Source organism: Carcharodon carcharias, chromosome 26 (genome assembly GCF_017639515.1).
Source record: "Carcharodon carcharias isolate sCarCar2 chromosome 26, sCarCar2.pri, whole genome shotgun sequence".
Classification (NCBI taxonomy): Eukaryota; Metazoa; Chordata; class Chondrichthyes; order Lamniformes; family Lamnidae; genus Carcharodon; species Carcharodon carcharias.
Window position 1 is genome coordinate 20,543,972 of NC_054492.1, and position 26,581 is coordinate 20,570,552.

General features: G+C 41.0%; 1 protein-coding gene across 4 annotated transcripts in view; it reads right to left on the bottom strand.

The window, feature by feature from the left end:
- The window catches only part of rab27a (RAB27A, member RAS oncogene family), a 126,634-nt gene that overhangs the window by 93,850 nt on the left and 6,203 nt on the right, over window positions 1-26,581 (bottom strand). For 2 of the 4 annotated variants that reach the window (XM_041175141.1, XM_041175140.1), the window contains exon 2: window positions 22,462-22,516. The gene's annotated coding sequence lies outside the window, so the exon portion shown is untranslated. Of the gene's footprint in view, window positions 1-22,461; window positions 22,517-22,815; window positions 22,913-26,581 lie in introns of those variants that run through there. The other 2 variants (XM_041175142.1, XM_041175144.1) reach the window with 2 other exon arrangements.

Sequence of the window (26,581 nt, forward strand, 5' to 3'; positions counted from 1 at the left end):
CACATACACACACACACACACACACACACACACACACACACACACACACAACAGGCAGAATCTTGCCCTTGTTGGGCAAGCTCGGCGGAGGCAGGCAGGAGTGGCCGTGAAGCCAGCTGCTGCCTACAAATCGGGCTGGACCGCAGTTTAACATGCCCGCCCGGCAAGAAACGCAAGTGGCAGTGCTCAGCACTGCCTCTGCGGGTGGGGAGTGCGAGAGGGGCCAGCGCAAACTTTACGCATGCACGCGCACTAGCAAATCTCCCTGAGGCAGTTCTGATGAACAGATTTTTTAAAAAAATAAGATTTTATAAAAAAAATGTTATAGAACATGGCTCCTCATGTGACTATGTTATTTTTATTTGCTTTTGGAAATCTCATCCCGCCCATGGATGAGGTTTCCAAAAAAAGTGCAAAGGCCGCTTGGCCTTTTCGTCTGTCCGCCAACCGTAAGGTTGGACAGGAAGGATTGCTCTTAATTAAATTTTTAACGGCTTTAACAGGCCTTTTTATTCTCGGCGTGCGCGTTGCCGACCCTGGCGCGTGTCCACTGACCGAAATATCACGGGAGCGCGCAATGACACTTGCCTGACATCATCACACATCATTTTTACGGTCAGTCAGGTCCGGTGCCCGCCCGCGCACCAAGCTAAAAATTTTGCCCTATGTATTATAAAAGCAACTTGCACACAAGACGACCAATCAGCAAGGAGAAGATTATTGTTAATTAAGTGATGTTGGTTTAGGGATATATATTGGCCAGGGCACAGGAAGAACTGCCCCCTTCTTGAAATAGCACCTCTAACAGTGCATTATTGATCTATTTCAGTTTGATATGCTGTAATATTATTTCAAATCTAACTACAGACTTCCTTGGGAACAAATCAATGTTAGGTTAAATCAAATTTTGCGATTCTACTTTCTATTTCTTTACATTGGGACCACGTGGCTTTGCATTGTTCCTACGCTCAGATTCACCATGTTTCTGTTTCAAACAGCGTGGGATGATACGAGAGTTGAGCATTAAAGGTCTCTCTCGCTTTGGTGCTGAGCTGGCTAATGAGCTGAAAAAAAAATGTTCACTGCCTCCCACGAGACTATCTTAATAGTAGTACACATATGAAGGCTGAGCTTCAGATTAGAGAAAAAGGATTACAGGATTAAGAACAATTAAGAGAATCAAAAATAGTGACAGGCGAGAGAAAAAAACTATTCATTGCATCCAAGATCATCCATCCAGAAAGGAGCAACATTCACATCACAGCATCAGAATGATTTATGGTCTTTGTTTCCACTTTCATACTGAGGGGTCAATTCCCTTCGTTATTATTCTCTGGGCAAAGAACTTCTTTGGACAATAAATTATAAATAGGCAAATATGGAAATGAAGAACTGACTCCTGACTTGTGGTCGAAAATAAACAGGGACAGAGCAAGTTCTGGTCCTTTGAGAACAAAGTAAGTTTATGTTTTAAAAAAAAGATTCAAAACCATGTTCATGGGGCGGACTATCTGTAACACGTGTCAAAGGTCAAAGTGTGCATTTAACAAGGAGCAAATTGTACAAACATTTCAGTCAATTTGCAAACAAATTTATTTCCTTTGCTGCCCCTTCCCCAACTAATATTTCCAATATATTTGTAACCTGCATATTTCACAAGAATTACTTTTCTCCCCCCCAAATTGAATTGCTGAGTCTTTTTCATTAGAGTTTTTAACTTTGAACTGTCAGCCCACCTCAAGAAATTGGTCTGATTTGGTTACCCAAACGCCACTTCCAAATAATGATTTCTGACCTGTTTAAATTCTTTCTTGTCGAGTCAATCACTTGTGTGGAGGGATATGCCAGGGACATACACCACACAACATGTACAGAACTACAAAACAGAGTCACTGCCCAGTAACTGATTACGAATTCAGCTCCAGGAATCCCACGCAGTGACCACACTGCAAGATTGGATCAGTGAAGGTGCAGTTACATAACCAGTCAGTAACTCCTGACCATTGTTATCAGTTCACAACCTTCAATTGGATGTTACATCATTGCATCCAGAACATGTGCATTTCTCTGCATGCAATCTTAATGAGGGTTTTTTAGTCTGTTCTTTCATGGGATGTGGGTGCTACTGGCAAAGTCAGCATTTGTTGTCCATCACTAATTGCTCCTGAGAAAGTGGTGGTGATCTGCTTCCTTGAACTGCTGCAGTCCATGTGGTGTAGGTGCTGTTAGGAAGGGAGTTCCAGGATTTTGACCCAGCGCCAGTGAAAGGAAATGGTGATATAGTCACAAGACAGGATGGTGCATGACTTGGAGGGGAACTTGCAGATGGTGATGTTCCCATGTGTCTGCTGCCCTTGTCCTTCTAGGTGGTAGAGGTCGTGGGTTCGGAAGGTGCTGCTGAAGGAGCCTTGGCAATTTGCTACCATGCATCTTGTAGATGGTGCACACTGCTGCCACTGTGCGTCGGTGGTGGTATGAGTTCTGTTTTGTTGGGAAGCATTTTATGACAAGCAGATATTTAATTTTCAAAGTTTATTTCAGGTTGCATTCATTTTCAATTTCTATGACCTTTTTGTTGATCAGGATTTTTATATTCCAAGTCATTTTCTTCTGTTTTTACAGAATGTTTAGTTCAAAAATAATGTATCATGAACTCCTATGTTAAAGCTCAAGGATGTTTTTAAAAAAAAAATGTGGGGATGATGAACTTTTGAGCTGATGAGACAACAGTAGGAGAGCTTCAGTAACTTATCAATCATGGGGGTGTTATGTTTCAGGAAACATTATAATTCATACCAGCATAGGCTAACTTGGTTTAAAAACAAGTTAGTACCGGCCTCAGCTTGAAATAAAAACTTATTTGATTGGCTGGTTGGCGATTTGAAACTTTCTATTGGTTTAAGTTGCCCTATCACTACATCCAAATAGACTCAAAGATTTAAGCAGTCACCATTTTGTCACAAATCATTTGAATTTTAATGCCCTAGGTGTAGAGTAAAGGGTTAATGCTAATGATACTTCCTTACACATGTCATAGTGATGTCACAGAGAGAAGGAGCTAACAGTGATGTCACTCACAGAGACAAGGAGCTATGCCATAGTGATGGCACTCCCTGAGATGATGACTAAGAAACACCTAAGAGAGAAGCTGCAGCGCTGTCCTGATGTTTTGTAACCTTGTATATAGCTAATTACAGAAATAAAGATTGTGAAACAAAGACCATTGCCTCCAGCAAGATCCCTCCTAGAGTAAGAAAACCAATGTCTCCCGAAATAACCCAACAATAGCAGACCAAGGACACATACAAAATATGGAGCAGTGTCCTCTCCCAGTAATGGGCTACAAGTGAAATGCCAGTTATCCTTTAGTGATTAGGGAGATCAGGAAGTCCTTATACAAAAGAAGCTCACTTTCCACTGCTGTCAGTTCATACACTCCCTATTTTCCAGACCAATACAGCATTGTATAGTCCACAGCACATGAAGAGACCATGTGGCCCAATTGTGCATCTCTTCACACAATTATAATAACCCATTGTAGCCGCTTTCAGACAAATAAATAAACCCACCTCTGGGGTCAGATGCCAACCACTGAAGCTTTACTAGTTAAGAGGTCTTGCGTCATTTCTGTGCATGCTGACTGGTGTCCAACTTGGCATCAAACAAAGGGATGATCACCAGAGGTCAGTGGAAAACAAAACCTACAAACGCAAGATAGCTGTTCCTTCAATAAAAAAGGAAAGTCTGTGGACAGACACACTCCTTCATTTTAGCTTGGAAAGTGAAACATTTACTCTAGTTCAGCAACATTGAAATAAAATCTTAGCACTGGAATCCTTTGATGGGGCACTCGCTCAAATTTCGTGTCTCTCTAGGGGTCTGACCTGCATGCAAGAGCTAAATCCTGGAATCCAGCAGTGAAGCAGCCGATTCATTTTTAAGTTGGCAATCAGTGAAAATAATTTCAAATCCCACGTTCATGGTTGGCAACCTTTCCCCACTCCGCCCAACACCCGGCCTGAGGAATCTTTCTTCACCTGCAAGTCAGGACATGGATATAGTTGGTGGGGAAGGGAATGGGATTTTGCAGCAGAATCCTATACCCATCCCTACCTGATGTCTATATACGCTCATACCAATCATGGAGCAGGAATCAGGAGGAGAAAATCTGGACGTTTATTTCTCCTTCCCAGGCTGGCACTGAGGCCAATTGTGACACTGTAACCAGGGACAGTTGTTGGCAATTAGTTCATGTCAGTAACCAAGCTTGGAATTCTTTCGGTGGGAGTATCAAAATTGTTGCCAAAGTCCGAAGAAAGATTCCAATCTTTTTTTTAAAAAAGAAAGGCCACAGTTTTATACAGAGGAGTAGCTACGGGACACGCCCTGAGGAGCAAGTCTGCTACAGGTTTACACTCTGGGAGGTACTTCGTGTTGAACAATGTGTGTGTAATCTGTTAAATAAAGCAAGGCGTTCAAAGCAGGGAAGGGAGGAGGCAGATTACACTGATCTGCACCCTCTGATAAAGAAAGTGGGCAGGCACTCACCTCTCATGGCAGGAAATGCCACAGACTGATGCCAAGTATAAATTGACCCTTTATACCGTGGCCCAGTTTAAGCCAAATCAGGCTTTTTGAAATTGCCAAATTATAAAAGCATGGTTTCATTTGAGGTTTTCTAATTCGGTCAGATTAACTATTTATATCCATAAAGGCAAATTTTCCTCATGCAAAGGGTTTCTGCAGATTTTTTTGACCAGATATTTGTCACAATAAGATTTCCTAAATCAGAGTGCCAAGCTTGCTAAGTTCCTTCTATTTATAGGAGGAAGGCGATGGAAGTGCTGAGTTTAAATGAAATGCTAGCTTCTACTAGTACCTGTAATCAAAGCCTGTAATCAAAGTTGAAGAGTCATACGGACTCGAAACGTTAACTGTGTTCCTCTCTGCAGATGCTGTAATCCTGTAAGCAAAGTGAAGAGCAGCACTCAAAGGCAGGTCAGTGGTGGGAGGGAAGATTTGACTTTCTACTACACACTGACATGGAAAAGCAGTGCATGTACAAAAGCAGAGACTGACTGAGAGAGATCACAGCCCAGTACACCAGTTAGTGTATGACCTAGAATGGAAAACAGAAACGACAAATTGAGGAGACAATAAAGTTACTCTACAGCACCATAGCAAAGAGTCTACAACCCGCATAACCCGCATCTGAATGCCTCATTTGAGAGAATATAAGAATTTGGAAGCTTTAACACCATCAGTGATTGATCTTAACCTTACCACCTTGTCAGGCAAACAAAAAAGTCACATCTCCTCCATTGCTAAAGCTGGCTCCAAGCTCAAAGCTCTTTTGGTCCAAACACAGTTCTTCCTAACAAGAAGCTCTTATAAATCCCATATCTTTCTACCTGATTTAGGGAGGCTCCAGCATCTTTTCAATTTCATAGATTATAAGCAAAGGTAAGTAACCCTCTCAACTCCAACTGAACCCCACTACTTCTCATTTAACTGGCCTTCACTTTTGCCCTTTTAAACCTTGATTAAACTTCTGAGGTATTGCAAACATTCACATTTTACACCAGGATTTAGAACAACACCTCTTCCATCGATATTTACAATGAAAACTGCCTATATAAATATTATTTTGTGATAGCCATTTACCTGTCACAGGCTGCCTGCCACTAGGGTGGCCTTATGGTATAGGATTTTACAGCACATTGGCCATTTGGTCCTGGGTCAAACTTAAAACTTCAGGAAGTAGTCATTTTATCCAAATTGCAGCCCACAAGATGTCACATCCTTAATTCTCCTACCAAAATGCATCATCTCATACTTAAATCAAAATTAATTTGCCACTTATTTGCCCACTCTGCCTGTATTTTAATCACAATATTTTCTGCATTAACTAAACCTGCCAATTCAATGTCATCCACAAATTTTGAAATTATACTTCCCTTCTGATTCCCAAGGCCAAAACATTTACATCAGTGAAGAGTCATCCCAACATCAAACCCTGTGGAGTACCACTTCCCACCAAGCTGAGTAAATACCTTTTAACCCATGCTCCCTGATTTCTGTTTTATCATCAGCTTGTTATCCATCATCTGCTTGTTCGCCGACTCCATGTAGCCTATCCTTAAATCATGAGGCTACTGCGCAGGACCTTATCGAAGACTGAAAATCCAAGGTTTTGATCATTTACAGTCACATGATCAAACCAATGCCAAGGCAGACTTGCAAGATGTGTATAAAAAAGGCATTTAAGTGATTAAACAAAAGTGAGCCATCAGTAGGCTATCATTTGGTGATTGAATAACCACGGATAGCTCAAAATTCTGCTGCTTTACTTAAAACACCAACTCTAATACCAAGGCCCGACAGGTGTCTGTTGAGCTGCCAGTAACAGAAATAACTAGTTAACAAAAACATTGCTCAGGCCCACGTAAATAATTAAACATCTTGACATGTGTTTGTTAAGTTTATAAACCTGTATCTAGGAAAACAAAGTGAGAAAAGCTTTCATCTCCATGAGCCTTATTCCAGAAAGGCACAGTTCATTTAGGTTTAAAAATCAATATTAAACCCAAAATTTTACTTTTATTATTTCAGTAAAGTCTACACAGCCTCATTTTCAATCAATAATAAAACTGCAATAAATATATTCCATTTTATGTTATGGGACTATTTATATGTAGATTTAAAACAGGTTAAATTTTTATGAAGTTCAACGTAGACGGCATAGCATTTTTAATAAAGTGTTCTGCAATATTTATTAACTGAATATATTAGACATGAAACCTCTTACACTAGACATTCATTAATGGTACAGATCTTTTATTAACCCTGTAAAACTTATTGTTTTTGTTGTCTCAATTCTTTTTGCTTCTTTAAAAAGCTTGTACACAACTGATCTTTTACACCTGGCTGTTAAATATTAAGAAGCTTTCACCCTCTCTGTCCCCTCCTCCTCCACAGCTGTCCGCTCCTTCCTGGAGTTTGGTTCCAGTCCATTCTGGTATCTCACCAATTTATGCATGAATCTCAGTGCCCACAGGTTGTGGGAGGAGCAGGTTCAGGAACGATGGCAACAGAGCTTGATCCCAGTCCTCATATCATTAGATATGAATCAGGATGGCCGAAAGAGTTTCAAATGGTTAATCACAAATCATTTAGCTAGTTCATCAAAATTAATTAGTTTTTCCAAATTGTATCAATCAAAAATACAATGCCCCAGAGCTTACTGGGAATGTAACAAGAGTTCAACACGCACACTATAATGTGTGAATAACCCAGCAAATTGTGGCGAGGAAGAGATACCCTGTGAGTTAGTGAAATGCCACAAATTGATGTGACGATTTTTGCCACTAGCCTCGCAAAAACAGCACCAATCTCCGCAAGTTCAGAAAAGAATTGAAACCACGAGTCTTAATTCAGCAGGCAATAAATCATACTCCGCAATTACATTTTTCCTCTTTTTCTTCCCCCCCACCCCTGCCCCCCTCAGTAATCCAATCTCTTTCTTTCCCTCTTCATTCTTCTTCCTCCTGAACCCAATTTTCCTCATCATTATTCCTGTATCTTTCTCAAACCTTCAACCTCACCAGTCAAGGAAATAGACTGGTCCAGTCACTAAAGTCCCAGATGCCCCATTAATCAGCCCACACAAAACAGCACAAAACATTTGGAACTGAAGGGCGGGGGTAGAAAATAATTCCAATAAACAGGGCACAAGATACCCTGTTCTAGCAAAACCCCAAGCCGATATTTTATATTCAAAGCGCAGCACAGGGAGGTACAAAAAACACCGGATCAGAAGTCTGACAATAATTCTGAAAGTGGTTGACTCAATACATGCCACATTGAAAAGGTTCAATTTAAAACTGGCTATCCCATTAGTCTTGGAGACAAAAGATAAAGCCTGACTCGTGTCAGCTGTGTGACCAGTTACTGCAACCATACCACAGTTTCCTGTATCACAAAATAGCAGCTTTTTGTTAACACCAACAACCGAATTGTCACTGCTGATTCATTTCATATTTACAAATGCTGCATTTCTACACCCACATCATATGTGTGTAATTTTAGGAAAGTTTATAGCTGATTTCAACAGACCAAGGTGAGGAAACATTGTAGATAAAAGCGAAAGAACCATTGTACCCTGGGCTCTATTGCTCAGCCTACCAGAAAAACAATTAAATTTTCCTGTGCCTTTCTCACCTCTTCGCACATGATGCTGCCCACTACACACTAGTTCAAAAGTCACTTAGAAAAGCATTCTTTCTCAAAGACACAGGCACACAGAAAAAGCCTGCAAGAAGAATGATATATAGGAGAGACAAGTTAGAAAATGAGCAATCTGAGCAACAGCTCCTGAAGTGAGGGAACAGTGCATCCTTATTATTTTGATAATATTGTGCAAACACAATAAGTGAATCAAACCATTTTTGTACGTTTATCCAAAGAGGACATAAAGCAGCTTAACACACAAATTTCATATCAAGTTAGCATGGTCCATTTTTAAAAGTGATTGAAGGAAAATGTACGAATGGCCTGTTAACTCAGTTGGTTAGATGACTAGAGTGTGGCACAGATTAATGCCAACAGTGCAGGTTCAATCCCCACACTGATTGAGGTCAATCTCTGAACCTGCCACTTCACCTTGCCCCATAATGATATCATGGCACAAGTCACACTGACCAACCCTCAGACAACGAGGACACTACATAGCAAGAAGAGAGTGCGCTGAAAACTCCTTTCCACCCCATGTCTCCCCTCCTCTCCATGAGGCAAGAGAAAAACATGGGGACACATTCCCACTTTCGATTAGGACCCCCACCAAACTTGCTGAAAGTGGACATTAATCACAGCCAGGTCCAAACTTACAATTTTATTTTATCTGTAGGTTATATTTATAGATAAAATTATGTCTCTACTGCTACTCTAGGCACAATTTGAAGTCTGTGGTGATCATAGAGATTATTGCTTCTTAATTCCCATATTGAGAAGCTCTCAAACAAAGAGACAACTCAAGACAGCTGGTTGCCAAATAGGCTGCTTCGGTCAACATTTCTTCAGCCTCAAGCCACTCTGGCGAATCCAAGCAAGGTCCCGCTAATGTGGGGACATATGCAAAAATATCATAGTTTAATTCGGATCACTGGTTCCCCATCTGGTTTAATTTCCCTCATTTTAATCAAGGCAATGCCCAACATTTCAGTGTTCCAACTATATCATTCATGTATCCTGGAGGCATAAAAATCTGCAACATTGTCATTAATTTCAGGAATTTTAATTTCCATTTCTGCTCAGAACAAGGTAAGAACAACTTACAGTCAGTGAACCCTCGCATGTTTAATATCACATATGGGATAATGATGTCCTCTCCTTCCCAGCCATACAGAAGTCAATGATTAGGAACAATTGCCCTTTGGAAGGAGCGGGCAGGGCACCAGTGAACAGATGCCAAGAGCTTGTTTTCCCTGGCTGGTGAATCTAGAACTAAAAAAAACTTTTGCACACTTTCTTCTATTATTATTAATGAAGTTGCTGGTCTGTTGTATTTTGTTTTATTCCCTTGTGCCAAGGCAGAGTTCTGCCAGTGCTGGTGTAGAAGCTGTGAATGTGATTGTTAGCTCCTCCTGGGTGCTTGCAGAAGGCTTGCTAATTAAATCATTTCAGGGGAGGCCACAAGGGCATCAATTCCTATAAACAAAACGCATCTGTATCACCATATTAAAACATGTATACAAAATCACTACTGCTCACCTTTCTTGCAATGTTGGGATTAAAAAATATAGGTACATAAGAAATGAAAATAGATACATTGTAAATACACCGTTTGCTCTCAGAATGGTATTTGGTGCGAAACAGTTTCAACTTTACATCAACACTCAGTGGAAATGCAGTCCAAAACAGGAATGAGGGCCTAACCTCACCCCCCCACCCCCCCACAGCACACTGAAAAGGAGCAGGATTCCCTGGAGAAGTCAGTCTCACTCCACTGGGAGTTAATATCAGGCCTCACTAGATTGACAGACTCCAAGTTCAGCAAAGCCAAAAAAACAACTTCATATTAATGGTAAACTTGTGAAGATTCAACCTCATACACAGCACACTCCAATATAAATGCAAGTTATATAAGATTACATCAGTGTGTTCACTCCACTCTGCCTCAATCACCTGCGCAAAATACAGCAACGGACACCACAGCCACTGGTGACTGCAGAATGCTGCCATTAAGTCCACAAGCACAACCTTCCTGTCACTTGTCATTTCAATTCTCTACCTTGCTCCCACTCTGACCTCTCTGTCCTTGGCCTGCTGCCATGTTCTAAAGAAACTTAACAGAAGCTCGAGCAATAGCACCTCAACTTTTCACCTCTGCAGTCTATAACCACCTGGATTCAACGTTGAGTTCAACAATTTTAGGTCATAACCTCTGCTTCCATTTTGTTTTGTGTTTTGTTGCTGGTTCAATTTTTTTTTCATTTTCTTCACTCCTTCACTTGGCATTCTTGCCTCCAACTGCCCTACCCCTCCCTACACTCCTGTCATTTGTCACTAAACATGGCAAAACCCCCTTCCTATAACCAATCAGAAAGCGATTAGACTCATTACCAAACTGAAGGATTCTTGGCCGTCAGTCAATAGCCCTCCCCCAACCCCATGTCCGATATTTTTAAAAACTAATAAAATAAAGATCGGGGGAGAATTTTTACCCCGTCAGGCGGGCCGATCGCATTTCTACCTGATACAAGGCCCATGTGATTCACATTGTAATGGAGATGGGTTTTGAGTGGGGAAGAGTGTACAGGAGGTCAGATCAGGTTACAGGTTTTCCTAAAAGATCACTGAATATCACAGACAAGTTAGTATGTCAGGATTGAGAGAGAGAAGCAGCTCGAGGCCAAGGAGCTTGTGCTCAGGTTGAAAAGACTAAATTTGTGAGGATTTGAAACAAGTCTAGAGGATTCACCTAGCTTGAGCTAGAGGGAGGATAATTACCACTAAAGGCAGTTCTGGGGTCCAAAGGAACAAAGTAAACCCTCAGGAGGCAGTAATCACTTTGGACTGGGGCTGCGAATAATGACTTAAGGGATACCGTGAAGTAGGTTTTTTGGTGACTTTAAAAGTAAATGGGGGTTAAAGTGGCCTACAATAGAGTTTCTTTAATGGTGCTTTTAGTCTGTTTGTTACAGTAAAAGTCTTAAAACGTGAAATCTTGCCAAGCCATCCTTACAGCTGTCAGCTAGAAGGTCAAATCTCTTTTTAAAAAAAAATGAGGTACTGGTCTCTATAGACATCGTAACATAATAAATAGAAAGAAAATCGAGACAAGGACACATGCAGAAATAATATGTGGACAAGGCCAAAAGTCAAGATAAATTCACTGATGCCCAATTTAGGGAATCCAAAGAAAGCAGCAGGAAAGATTAAGACAGTATGGGAAAGAGAGACAGAGAGACAGGCTCGGATTTTGAGAGAATGTTAACCCTTTGCATGGACAGCTTTAGCAATATTGGCAGTTCCACCAGAGATCAGGGAGGTATGTGCTGAAGAGTATCAATAGATTGACTTACCAATTCAAATGAAAAGATGCCATCCAAAATGAACAATATGTTTTTTTTCCAGATGCCGAGTAATTAATTGCATTTCCGATGTCCTAATAGGTTCGATTTTGACTTATTGATATGTCAAATTGATTTAAACTTGCTCAATTTGAATTACAATTAGATATTGCTTAATTTGAATTAGATATTTCATGCTTTTGTACAAAAAGCAGTTTTCATGTTTTGCATCAGAGACTTGCATATTTATTGCATATTTCATAACTTCAGGACATTGCAAAGCGCTTACACTCAAGAAGGAACTTTCCAAGTATAGTATACAGTGAAATGTAACATAGGAAAGACAGCAGCCAATTTGTACACAGCAAGCTCCCACAAACAGCAGTGTGATAATGACCAGATAATCCATCTTTAGTGATATTGGAAATGCTACCTTAGGAGAGGACTTAACGTGATGGTGCAGAAGAAATCCTCTTTGTAGTTGAGCACCTTACATGGCTGAGTTTGCAGCACTCACTATCCGGGTGACAGTTAGTAGATGCAATGGCACATTCCTTTCTTTTTGGGAGACAGAATTTATTGAAAAAAATAAAAAAGTAGCAACAAGACTTGAAATTGGAAAATTTCACTGCAAAAATGTTCTCTCCTGCCCAGACATTTGAACATTTACCACAAAACACTGAATACAATTAATTGTAGAAATTAGGTATTTGATAAACATGCAATTCAAATAAAGACTTATACTCAATGCACGTGGCTAAAATTCCTGCTACATAACTAGCTTTTCACTAATTCATTTATTGCTACAAAACATTACAGTGTTTGGCACAATACCTAGCTAAACAAAATAAGTTTATCTTCATTTCTTACTTCCAGAGAACTGTATTGCAAAAAGACACACTAACAAGTTATTGGTGGGCAATGAAATGCTTTGCATCAGGAAGCAGATGAGGTTTTAGTGCAATTGTGTTGCAAAACCACAGAACGCGTGATCTTGGTGCCACCTTCATCCAGGAGACTTCCGGCTACAAAAACAAGGATCGTGTACGGATGACAAGTTAGAAAAGGAGTCGTTTCATTATAAAAGGAAGATGTATCAGAATTCAGGCAGCTTTTTAGTCCTGTAACCTAACTGCATCTGCAGCCAAACATATGCAAGTGCAATTCAAACTCCTACATTCGGTAGTATAATGTGTACCTCATCGCCCCTCACTGATAATTTGTTCATTTCCTGAATATAGTCATTCCTTGCTGGTGTACCACTAATGGAGAAGATGGTCTTCAGTCCCTGGATGAAGTGACATTCTTCATGATGAGGTGAGGACCATTAGTAATCATCAAACTTTGAGGTATTTGGTCCTCCCATTGCAGCCACAGAGGCTGCAAACCCTTTTCAGTTTCTTGGAAAACCTTTTACTTGAGCTTTGTTTGCACTTGTCCCATGTTCTTGATTTTTGGGCACCCGGTGTGGAGAGGGAGGAGGACTTCCTTGTGAATCTGCTGCTGGGCCTGGCCAAGCTGGCCATCAACAGGTCCAGGCAGCGGGCCATCCAACTCAACTGTCTGCCCCTCTTCTGCGGTTACGTTTAAGGACGCCCAGCTGGGGAGCGGGAGCATGTGGTGTCCGCTGGCACGATCGAGGCCTTCTGTGCCCAGCAGGCACCACAGGCACTGGGATGCTTTATCAACCCGCCTCACTAAATTAAAATCAAAATGCGATTAAGTTTCCTTTAAGATTTTGCTTTTCATTTTGTAGTATCCTTTTAAGGGGCTGTTTTTAATTTGTTGTTAATTTGTTTTAAATAGGTGCCCAAAATAGTCATAGCATCCACAGAACAACACCTTTAGGAGGAACCAGTGGGTAGTAAATCAGGACCCTGCAAAGTGACCCATTTTCTTTTGCCTGGACAGAACCTAGCAACAATTGAATCATCATAGCATAAAACTTTGGAATATCAAAACTGGCAGCTCCTCACTCAGTAAGGTTCAGATACACTAGATAAACTATCAAGGGCCTCAGGTGGTATTCACATCAAAACATAAGATTAGCACAGGACATGAGTGTAAGAGAACACTTTGACCACTCCTTAACAGAGAAGGATTGATATGAAAATTTAGCAAAGTTACCACCTTGAATAAACCCATGCCACGGTATGGCACCTGCACTGTTTACATAGCAAAGCCCCATTCTAGTGTTATGATCCCAGTTGATGTTAATACTGGACAAGTCAGATCCCAGATCGAAACCTGGCTCGATAGATCCTAACTTTATTTTAACAAAACTGTGAGGAAAGTCACTGAACAAATTCACAGGAGTCTGTTGAACTTGTAACACAAAGAATAAAATATTTATTAAACCAGGAAAAATGAATTATATTACACCAGGCAAACAGGTTAGAAAGATCTTAATACAAATACAAGACAATGCTTCAAATTCACACTATTCCTTTACCCCAGCAATATCTGCACAGTCATATAAACCAGTGAAGATTTACCATTACCTTGACACAAAGGCTTCTCACTCGGGGCTCGCACAGTTGCAAATGGTTTTCTTCCAGTGAAATCCTGAGCATTCACTCCACACTTTTCACCCAACTGTTATCTTTCCCAGAGACACCCAAAACCCCACTCTAAACTCATTATTACTTCAAATGCAGAGCAAACACAAGTTCCCCAAGTTCAATGTTGCAGTAGCACCTCTGCTAAACTGATCACTTTACAGAGTTCTATAACTGTCTGTCAACTAGTGTCCCAATACTCTTGGAATGTTTTCTTCTCAGAGAGCTGAAAATCCCCATCTTCACACTCTGACACACCTTGAATTCTCCCTTCTATCTTTATCTCTGCAGCTGTGTCTGGCCCGCTTTTGCTAGGCAACATTAAAGTTTTTTTACTTTCCAAAATCATTGAACTTATGACCTCTTTTAACCCTATATATACTTAACTTAATAATCATACATTGTCCTGAACACTAGAATCAGGGTGTGCACTGCTTTGGTTTGGTCTCAGAACCTTCATTGAACAGAACTTGGCAAAGTAAAAATGATTCTCTCATCTACCACCTACATTATTACAAATTTCAATGCTACTCGACTCTAGATATTCCCTCACATTCTGCCTCACCTGTAAAAGTGGGCCCAGCACCCCTTATGATGAAGAGTCTGCCTTTATTGTCAAATATCAATGGCTGTACAACACTGTGAGTGATGGGTTGCAACATTTGTGTGTAACGTACTCTGTAAACTCAATGTCCAATGTTCTAGATAGACTGATTCAAACTGAGTGGAGATAAATTATAAAGTGACCCAGATCTTTGGTTTAATCAAAGCAAAGCATGCCAGGAGGAGCACCTGCCCTATCTAAAAATGAGCTACCAATCCAGTGAAGCTGCAACACAGGATCATGTGCATACTAAAGCTGCAGAAGCAGTACGCGATTGACAGAGAAAGCAATTCCACAACTAACAGATCAGATCAAAGGTCTGTAGTCCTGCCATAGTCATCGTGAATGGTGGTGAACAATGAAACGACTGACAGGAGGAAGGGGCTCCATGAAACATGAACATCTTCAATAATGGGAAAGCTCAGCACATCAAGTTCAAAAAACAAGGCTGATGGATTTACAATCATCTTCAGCCAGTATTGCTGAGTGGGCAACACATCTCAGTCTCCCCCTGAAGGTCCCCAACATTATAGATAGCTGTCATCAGCCAAGTCAACTCACTCCAAGTGATAGAGAAATGGCTGAAGGCACCAAATACAACAAAGGCTATGGGCCCTGACAATATCACAGCTGTTCCACTAAAGACTTATGCTCCAGAACAAGCCACACACCTAGCCAAGCTGTTCCAGTACAGCAACACTGTCATCTACTAGATAATGCTGAAAATTGTCCAGGAATATCCAGTCTGCAAAGAGAGGCAATCCAACCCAGCCAATTACCGCCCCATCGGTCCACTTTCAATCAGCAGTGATGGAAGGTGCTGTTGACAGTGCTAACAAGCGGCACTTACTCAACATCAACCTGCTCACTGACGCTCAGTTTGGGTTCTGCCAGGATCGCTCGGTTCCCAACCTCATTGGTCCATGTTTGGACCAAGGCTGCAAACAGCTGAATCGCAGAGGTAAGAAGACAGTGGCTGCCCTTAATACCAGGCAGCATTTGTTCGAGTGCAGCATCAAGGAATTCTAGCAAGACTAAAGTCAATGGGAATCAGGGTGGGAGTGGGGGAGAAATTCTCCACTGGCTGGAGTCATACTGAGCACAAAGTTAGATGGTTGTGGTTTGAGGCCAATCATCTCAGCCCCAGGACAATGTTGCAGGAGTTCCTCAGGGTAGTGCCCTAGGCCCAATAATCTTCAGCTGTTTCATCAATAACCTCCCCTCCCTCATAAGGGCAGAAGTGGGGATGTTCACTGATGATTGCTCAATGTTTAGTACCATTTACAACTTCTCAGACACTGAAGCAGTCCATGTCCATATGCAGCAAAATCTGGACAAAATTCTGACTTGGGCTGATAAAGTGGCAAGTAACATTCACACCACACATGTGCCAGGCAATGACCATCTCCAACAAAAGAGAATGGAACCATCGCCCTTTGACATTACCTTCACTGAATCCCCCACTATCATCATCCTGGGGGTTGCTGATCGATTCAGAAGCCAAACTGGAACAGTTGCATAAATATTGTGGCTACAAATAGCAGGAATCATGCTGAGGAACTTACCTCCTGATTCCACAAAGCCTGTCCACCATCTACAAAACACAAGTCAGGAGTGTGATGGAATTCTCTCCATTTGTCAGAGTTGCACTCATCCAGGCAACACTCAAAAAGCTTGACGCCATCCAAGACAAAGCAGCCCACTCGATCTGCACCCCACGCAACACATTAATCATTCTCATTGCCACTGGTGCACAGCGACAGCAAGTGTGCACCATTTGCAAGATGCATACAGCACCTCATTAAGGTTCCTTCAAGAACAGCTGCCAAACCCACAACCTCTACCACCTAGAAGGATAAGGGCAACAGAGACATGGAAACACTGTCAGCTGCAAGCTCCCCTCCAAGTCACACATCATCCTGATTTGGAACTATATCGCCACTGTCACTGGGTCAAAATCCTGGAAGTCCCTCTCTAACAGCACTGTGGGTGTAAACTACAGACTATAGTGATTCAAGGCAGCAGCTCAACACCACCTTCTCAAGGGAAATTAGGGATGGACAATAAGTGCTGGCCTAGCCAGTATTGTTCACACCCCACAAAGAATGAATAAAAATGTGCAGAACTGAACAGAGCAGTCTCCAATTAGATTTCTACCGTACATAGTAATGACAAACTCAGCCTGATACAGGCCTGGATTCAACTTTGCCAGTCATTAGTCACTGAACTGATTAGAAGGGGGAATCTCAGTATGTGATTGTTTTGCCTCTCAAGTTCTTTCATACCCTCTCTCAGCTGGGCAAGCCAAATGCTTGCATCAGCCTCTCCAGCTCTTGAAACCTTAGGACTGGCTAATCAAGCTGCCAAAAGGCAAACATTTCGGCTCGAGGCCTTTATAATCCACCCCCAAATTAGAATTTGTGAAAACGGCTTCAGGAAGAAGTTGCGGTAATGGCTGTAAAGCCAGAAATTAAGCAGTGTTTTTCAATAGATCAATCCCATCATCCTATTAATTCCCTGTAAATCCATTGCACTCTTAGGCTCCAATGTTCTTCCCCAATAACTTTTGCTTCCTGTAAAAGAGGGGAGTTCGAATTGAGTGCTTTCTGTTGGGTTTAAGATCTTTGCATGTTCATGTGTACATACATTGCAGATTTCTCAATCACCTTGCTATTATAATGAATCAAAGGTAAAACTGGAATGCTTACACTTGAAAAGTGGTCTGCAGTGTAGCACATGGTATGGCTTCAAAGTTAAACAGTTTAAAACATTAGCCCTCAGATCAAGTTAGAAGTTTCATGGAACATCTGTTGCCTTGCAATACAATCAGTACTAGAGCTGCAAGAGCAATTAGGGATTTTCATATGGGTATCTTAATGAAAATTATAAACACAACAACTTTAAACCTATAGACCATCTCACTAATAGGTTCAGAACTTCAATAGCAGGCGGACACAGGCAGCTGCTCCAGATATTTGGCCAGAGAGAGAAAAAGAAGTTACAGGGCCTGCAGGAATCTTACAATTGGGAATTCCCACAAGTTACATGAAGGACAAAGTTCAGACACACACAGCTACCATCCTCCAAGGACTTGCATAGTTTCAACACGTACTGTTGTTTCATATAGGAGACAGAATGAAAAACAAATCTGCTCACAAACTAGTTCATATCTCCCACATCACAGCACTGAAAGTTCTCCTTGAACCTTTAACTCCAAGTCAATGCGACACAAAACAGGAAATCCCAAGTTGTTCACGTGAACTTTTTCCAGTAAAACAGGAATATTTACAAACGAAAGCTGCAACTTCTGTCCGGACTGGAAACACCTGCTTGCTTAAAAAAAAATTCATAAGAATCTTTATGATAAACTGTATCTCTACCTTGCAGTTTTCACTTGATAATAACAAACTCCATGAGTAAACTGAAACTCATTCACTTTTAAATATCTCCATATGGACATCTATGACAGTAAGAACTTCTGTATATTTTTCATTTGTAAATAAATTTAGTCTAGTAGTTTTAGCCTGCGCCCATTCCTCTGATAATTTTCCCCTTCTCGGATACAAAAAGAATACATATCCATTATATCTTCAGAGAATGGCTAAAGATTTGTTATTTTAAAAATGTACACGCACAACACAATTTGTTAGTAAAGATGCAGGTTTCAATTGATAAACTGCTAGTTGCAAACATTTGAGTACTGGGAAAAGCCCAAACTCCAAGAGGCGTGAAACCCTCTCTTATATCATAAGCTGGGAGTGTGTGCTGCAAGGACATTGATGCATATATGTGGTATAATAGAATTATATTGACAAAGCTAGAGTGAAATCACAGTGCAAATGATGAAACCTGGACACAATTCAGTCAGTTGGTCAAAAAAAAGTAATCAACCAACTGGTTGATATTACTAGTTTTTAAAATAGGTTTTAAAATTGGTTATTTAACAACTAACTGTCGCTTCCCAAAGGGCTTAATCATTGAGGGAACTCCCAATGTGAAACGGAACCATAGAATACAAAGGTCCAGAGAGTCTTGTGCTGAGGTAACTCCTTCCAGGGAGGCAAAATGAGAAGAGTCATTAATGAATTCCACTCCTCATTGATAATAACCCCAACTAATAAAACACAAAACAAAAGAAGCTGCTCCACAAAATCCAAGAGAAATAAAGCACAGGAAATGCTGGCGTCATTCAGCTTTGGTGGAGAGAGGAAGGCAAAAGGCTCTAGTTTCACGCCAATGACCTTTCATCAGAGCCAACTGCTCTTCTAATTCCTCTGCTTCCAGTTGCACTAACCAGAGCTGAAATAACAAGATGCCAATTAAGAAACTTATGCACAACACATTCCTTCAGCCAAAAACCTGGAGGGATTCCAAGAAAGTCAAATAATGATACCAGATATTACATTAGTTGTAAAGGGGCATAATGCCAACATATTGCAACCTGTAAAAGTGTGATACATCATGACTATAGAGGTGTCAGTAAAAAGCACACAGGCTGATTACAATACTGCAGTGTGAGGAGGGAAAAGCAGGGGTAGGTGCATGTCCACACAAATCATGTTCACCAAACACTATTTTCTGTATTACCAATTCAAACTGCTAAAGACAGCTTCCTGTATTAAATTAGAAAAAAACCCAAAAACAATAGAGATGCTGGGGCAGCCACACTTATATTGCACCATCACTGTGAAACAGTGTCACAATGAAAAGCCTGCATTTGCACTACGTACATCAGTGTGGTGCAGATATTAATACCACACAACAGGACTGCTTCTCACTGACAGAAGAGTAAAAGCTTTTCAACTTGGAAAATTAGAGAACAGAGAGAGGATGAGGGGAATATTTTTTTACAAAACTAGGATGATTAAAAAAACTGCAGCTTTTGGAAATCCAAAATATAAGAAGGAAATGCTTTATACAAAGGTGGCCCCCAATTTAAAACTTCAAGTTAACTAACTTAGATGAGCAGTGATGTTAATCCCCTCCTGCTACTGTGCTCTAAGAGGGCATTGGCAACCTTGGACTTCCATTGGGTTGGTCCATAATTGTGCTTGGCAAAAAACTGCGTGCTTTGTCATTGCTTTCTGCAGTATGGCTGAGCAAGAAACTCTCCCAATCTTACCACCTGCCACCAAGCATATTGGAAGGATTTACAGGCTGATAATCAACCTGTTTGGCCACATTATCAATGCATCTTCCCTGGCCATCAAGTCTTGAAACGGGACTAACCCAGAACTTCTGGCCCAAAGGTAGGTGCACCACCGCTGTGCCACAAGACCAGAGGTGTTAATACAACTAGAAACGCAATCCAATTTCCATTTCATAACTCACCAACAGGCAATTAAAAGACAGTCATTGAAAATTAATGTTTCAACTTTAATTCAGAATCGTCACTGACAAGCAGGGAAAGTCAATTGCAACAAGAAACACAACTGAATGGTACCTTAGCAACACAGTAACTTACAATCGATCTTCTGAATGACTGAATCCCCATTTGCCTTTCTCTCCATCGGCCTTCATGCAGTCTCCACTTCCCTGACCCTCCCCACACTGGCAATAAAGGAACCAATTGAGAAAAGAGAGGTTGCTCTGCTTTCACAGTATACACAGTTAATCAGGCCCCATTGATCACGCACTTACAAAAACTGACTGAAGCCTCTACTTCCTGTGGGTAGACAATAAAATCAAAAAACATTTAGCACTCTTAACCAGCCTCCCCTCCTTCCACCCTTCCACCTCCCTGTTAGACATCAGCTGGTGAAAAAGAGGTATAGGAGACTCAGTGATATAAGGGTTGGACAAGAGGCCATCTGAGGTCGAAAGCTTATGGAATTGTAACTCTTCTGCGCCAAGCGTTGAGAGAGCAGCTCCATATCATTTCCCCATGGTTTCTCTTTTTAAACCCAGTGCTATTCTCCATCAAGTGCCAGCCAAAAGTAGATCTGATAACTCAAGAACCAGCTCACCGGTGTCTTTTGCCATACGTTAAAACATACAATCCCTTAAAGAGGCGGAAAAGGAAAAACATTTAGCTTTTGTGGATGGCCCCAGACTGATCAGCTTTAACAACATCCAGATACTACAACATAACTAACAAAATAAGGTAAATGCAAAAAAAATCATTCACAATTTGGCACCAAATCCACTGATTATTCAATGACCTGTAGCTTCAAAATAAACCACAAAAGCTCCTTTGGAAATGAAAATACTCCAATTTTCAGAAACAAGTCAAAAGCAGCATCATTCTCAGTAAAAAAAAATCTTTTAACAATTTTACAAGGGGATGTCCCTTTAAAAGTTATATTTATATTAGTTTTTTTTAAATATAAAAATGGGAAAATTCACTTTATCTAGTTAATGCACGAGCCTAACATCAATCCAATTAAACACTGGATTTGCAGTGCTGAATGAATTCTGGAAAAAAGAACAATTGCTGCGAACCATTAATTGCTGAATATTTTCACTGGGATGTCATAACCTTGTGGGCAGCTAAATTACTAGATTATAACTAGAAAGTAAATAACTGCAATGCTTTCACATTGTTGCATGCAGTGCCCACACACTAGAAGTCTTCTAAAAGGTTCAGAATTCTGTTTAGGGCCATAGCTAATTGAACAGGTTATAAATACTCCCAACAAGTTTTATCATTTTACAGTTAATAGACTGCTTAATTGAGTGATCTGACTCAGTTCTTAGACACCTCTTCAGACTGATTTACATTGTAGAGTGAGCACAAGAGATAACAACGCATTCTGGCTGCCTTGCTTGAATTACACATTAGATTCTTTAAAAATCCTAAACAAGCTTCAAAGGCATATCACCGACATGCTACATTGCAGAAAGTACGAGGCTGTGACTATTGAAAGGATATTTTCATTTGTCAATAACCCATGGGTCAAATTAGCTTATATAGTAAACTAGAGACATACAGTCCAATGATTTTGTTGGAACATGGAACGTGTACATTCTAGTTGAGTCAATAGTTGGAAGCATTGGTACATATACTTCAAGAACTGGATCACGGGCCAATGAAGCAAATCTTCAATTGATGAGAGAACCTATTGTAAATGTCACAGCGTTCCAGGTTCAAGTCCTATTCCAGCACAAAAATCAAGGCGGACACTCCAGTGCAATACTAAGGGATTGATGCACAGTTGGAAGTGGCGTCTTTCTGATGAGACATTGATGGGTCTTCGCTGGTGGACATAAAAGATCCAAAGGCACTATTTTAAAGCAGAGCAGGGGTGTTTGCCCCAGTGCCTTGGCCAATATTTATCACTCAATCAACATCACAAAAAACTAGACATTTACCACTTGGCTGTTTGTGGGAGCTGCTGTGCACAAAATTAGCTGCCATATTTCCTGCATTACAACAGTGATTACACTTCAAAAGTTGTTCATTGGCTGCAAAGAACTTTAAGATGTTTGGTGGTTGTGGAAAATCATAAATGCAAGTCTTTATTTTTGTAAATTAATGAAGGCTTCAGACTTGAGGTTCTGGAGATTTGGAATTGTACTCATTACACCAAACAAAATTAGCCTCCACAGGAAATTCCTTCCAGAGAGTTTGTCTTTCTACATAAAAGCAAAATGTCGCATCATTGAACAATGACTCTATAAAAATGTGTCATTCCACTCAACGTCTAATGTTGACTGTTGCCATAGTAAACAAAACCACCAAATCAATTAACACATTCCAGAGGCCAAAATGGAAGGTGAACAGAATTACCTGATCAGTACTGCGAGAACCTCTCTAGTGAAGGCCGGGCCTTGGGTCAAAAGACCTGAAAAGAACAAACAGTAAGATAGTGAAGTTAATACCCAAAAGTCTCCTCTCTTCACCCCTCCTTCACCTCAGTGCATTCTCCACAGAATACGATCCTAAAAATCTGAAATTGAAGTAAACCCCAAAGTTATGGAGCCATTTTGTTCAGACTGCGAACCCAAAGCTGAAAGGAAGTCAGAAATTACTTATGATTGTGATATCAAACAACCAATTGCTTCCTGAATCTCATTTTATGGGCGGGTGGACTTTCTACAAAAGTAAAAAATGGTTAACATTAATTTAAAAAAAAATGCTCACTCTATTCCACAATATTGTCCAAGGTTCTACACTGGTTGCCATAGTTAGCAAGCAATATCCCCAATTCAAATGTACAGAATTATAGAGTTGAGATGGGAGATAAAGGCGTGTATTCAGTCCAAGGGCTTGCTTCTGGTGAAAGAAAACATTCTAACAGGATATAGCATGACTCACTGTGTGAAGCTGGAAATCTTAAACCGAAGGGCAGAATAAACAGCTGATAATGCTGCAATCTTCAGACATGACAAATACATTAGCCTAAGGCCTGTGTGCAAGTCACCAACACGTAAAAAAATCCCATTGGTACTTTTTTTTAAAAAAATGAAAAATAAAAAAGGCAGAATGATCAGAAACAAAGCCCCCACTCCTGGAACTCAGGCCCATTTGTTTATTCATGACTAAAGCAAAAAGTGATTCAGTCGTCATAAGAGGCCTTGACCAGTTTGAAAAGATCTTAGACCTGATCATACCCAGTTTAAAGAAAACATCTTCAAGCTATGTTTCCAAAAGCATGACGATAGCTGAACATGGCTAAAATGGTTTACATACACTCAGACATATATTATTGCCATATTTTACCATGTTAAAGGCACTATATAAATGTAAGTTGTTTTTATATTAATTCCTTCTTTCTCTGTCCTGAATCTTATTTTCTTCCACATTTACTTTGATCCACTGCAATGCAGTGGCATTAACAGTAGAAAGTTCACTGAATCAGGAACTGCCAAACACCTGAAGCAGATACTTTTGGTAATCATTTCATTGAAGTGAGGGAGGCCACATCTAGTCCTTTTCCAAATATTCGACATTTTGGGATCCAGGTCAGCTCGCTTAAGGACATATTGTTCAGTAACTACTGCTGACCCCATTGTGAATTTTGTGCTGGTTTGTACAAATCTTAATCCATACTGAGAAGTGCTACAGCTAAGGCAGGCATTAAACTATCTACTTGCTTCCTTGAAGCAGCTTTTCAAGCCAATATTTTGGAGAGAAATTATGTGCACTCTGTGATACACACACCGACAGTATTGAGCTTAGGCCTTACTAAGAGTTGCTCATTAATGCGGTTAGTGTTGTACAGATGGAGAAGGAGATTGGATGCTTTGTTCAAGTCCCACTCCAGAGGCATAATCTAGACTGACATTCCAGTGCAGGATTGCGAGTTGCTGCACTGTGAGAGATGCCATCTTTTGGACAAGTTGTTAAATGTCTGCCCTCTCAGGTAGACATAACATTTCCTTTGGCACTATTATGAAGAATATCAGGAGTGTTTCCCTGGTGTCCTGTGCAATATTTATCCCTCAGTCAACATTAACAGGTTTTCTGGATATCATGTTCATGGGAGTTTGCAGTATACTAAATAGCTGCCACATTTTCAGAATTACAGCTGTTACACAGTGACACAAAAAGACTACTTCATGGCCGTGAAGTGCTTTGGAGCACTCTGAAGTCACAAAAGGTGCGACATAAATTCCAAGACAAATTTGATTCCAACAGATATTCTGCCTTTCACTTCAGCCGTATTCTTTTTGATGTATAATTTCAAAAATGTGGTAGCCATTTTGTACACCGCAAACTCCCACGAACATGATGTCCATCTAACCTGTTAATGTTGACTGAGGGATAAATATTGATCAGGATACCAGGGAAACTCTCCTGATTTCAGCAAAAATCTCTACAATTAGGTGAAATACAAAAATCTCACTAGGTCACTTCGGAAAATGAAGTTTGAGAAATTATGCTGCAAATCATTGTTAAGACTTTAACATCAATAGGGGTTCATTATTAAAAAGAAGTGTGGGTGGTGGTGGTGGTGGGGTGGGACGGGGTGTGGTAGGAAGAAAGAGCACCACCTTGTAGAAGCCCCACCAGCTCACGGTGGAGAGGAGGGTGTGTGAATGATTAGGACCTTAAGAGAGGAAGTTAATTGGCCACTGTAGGAGGGCAAGTCAGGAACCTGTAAAGAGATTTGAGGTGGTGACTCACATTTTGTTATGGTTAACAATATAAAGAACTGGGAAGATGGGGCTGGATTTGCAAGTTAATGAAGTTTTTGAAGTGTAGTCACTGTTGTAATGTAGGAAACTCCACAGCTAATTTGCACTCAGCAAAATCCCACAACCAGCAATGGATAATTTCCTCAGTATTGCACTAGTGTGTCAGTGTAGATTTTTGTGCTCAAGCCCTGGAGTGGGACCTGAACCCAGAACCTTATGATTCAGAGGCCTAGGTGCTACCAACTGAGCATACAAAGCCAAGGAGTAATATGCTGACTATTACTTACAGGATAAGAAAGCATGCCATCACGTACAACCCAACAAAAATAAATTAAATTAATTCCACAGCCATGCATCGATTCCCATCGTCAAGCAATTACAGAAGGTAAGAATGATAGATGACCATCTTGAAATTTAGGAGATCAAGGTTTTCAGGACAGAGTAGTGAAAGTCCTTGTATCGTCCCAGTCAATATTCTAGACAGTTGGACATCTTGCACAGAACGAGAGCATGAATTCGATTCCTTGTTCCCAAATTGAGCTTATTTTCACAGGTATTCTAGTGACTATAGTGGTTCAGGTGGGTTCTTGCTTTTCCCAGTAGGAAAGTATTTGTAAAAGAGCATATCATTCAGCAAAAGATAACCCACAGTTTCCTGGTATTCTTCCACTAACATTGTTAGCCAACACAACTATTTACCAGGATGCGTAAAGAAGCTGCACTGGGCAAGATAAGATTTGTACGCACAGCACTATTGTTCCAGAGAGAATAAAATTCTTCCACCAGCTTCACCTGATAATCAGTGGCCCCTTTCCAGTGCTGCTGCAGCCATTGTATAGTGAATGGGGCAACATTACTGCTTCCAGCACTATGCATGAATATACTGTTTGAACTAACCAGCACTTCCACAGGAGCAGGGCTGAACATTCATTGTGATCAGGGTATGAGATTCAGTTTGCCCAATCTCTGCTCTGTCCAAGCTTTCACCTGAAGCTTTGGTCACAGTTGCCCAGGAATTTGTAAAATGTAAACTTGGCACCAAGGCCCGGATTTTCCGTTTGAGGTCGGGACCCCAGCGTCGCCTCAAATGCAGGTCCCGATCCTGCAAAGTGGCGGGAACAGTCACCTGACGGCCATTTTTATCAGGATTGACCAATTAATGGTCAAAGGGCATGCTCATCATCCAACAGAAGGACAGCAGACGGACTCTTGAAGCTGCAGCCAATAGGAAACCTCTGGTGCTGAAGGAGCTGCAGCCTGCAATTCAAGGGAGGGATAAGGAGGGTACACAAATTAAGAAATGGCCTCAGATGCCAGACCACCATTGTGGAGGAGAAAGCCTTCCACAAGTGGCCACCATCGCAGCTGTGGCCAAGTAGGTATGACGACTGCCAATGGGTGGGAAGGGGCCTGACAAGTGAACTTGGAGCACTGGTTTTCCCTACCTCCAGCCCCGAGGCTGCCTGAAGGCTCAGAGGCTAACTGGAAAATCCCAGTTGGCCTCTGATCAATGACCTTGATCGGCCTTTTAATTGAGTTAACAAGCTACCCGCGAATTGTGGGCAGGTAGCCAGTCTTCCCTCACCCAATCCAGCCTCCTGGACAAATGACCAGGAGTCGGGGCCGTGATGGGGAACCACCATACCAGCCAGCGTCACGAAATTCCGTGCCTGCCCAGCTCCCTATCGCACCAAAAACCCTGCCACTGAAGTCTGTTTCTCCCATAACCCTCCATGAAAAACAGCTTCCCCTCCATCACCTCTGCCCCA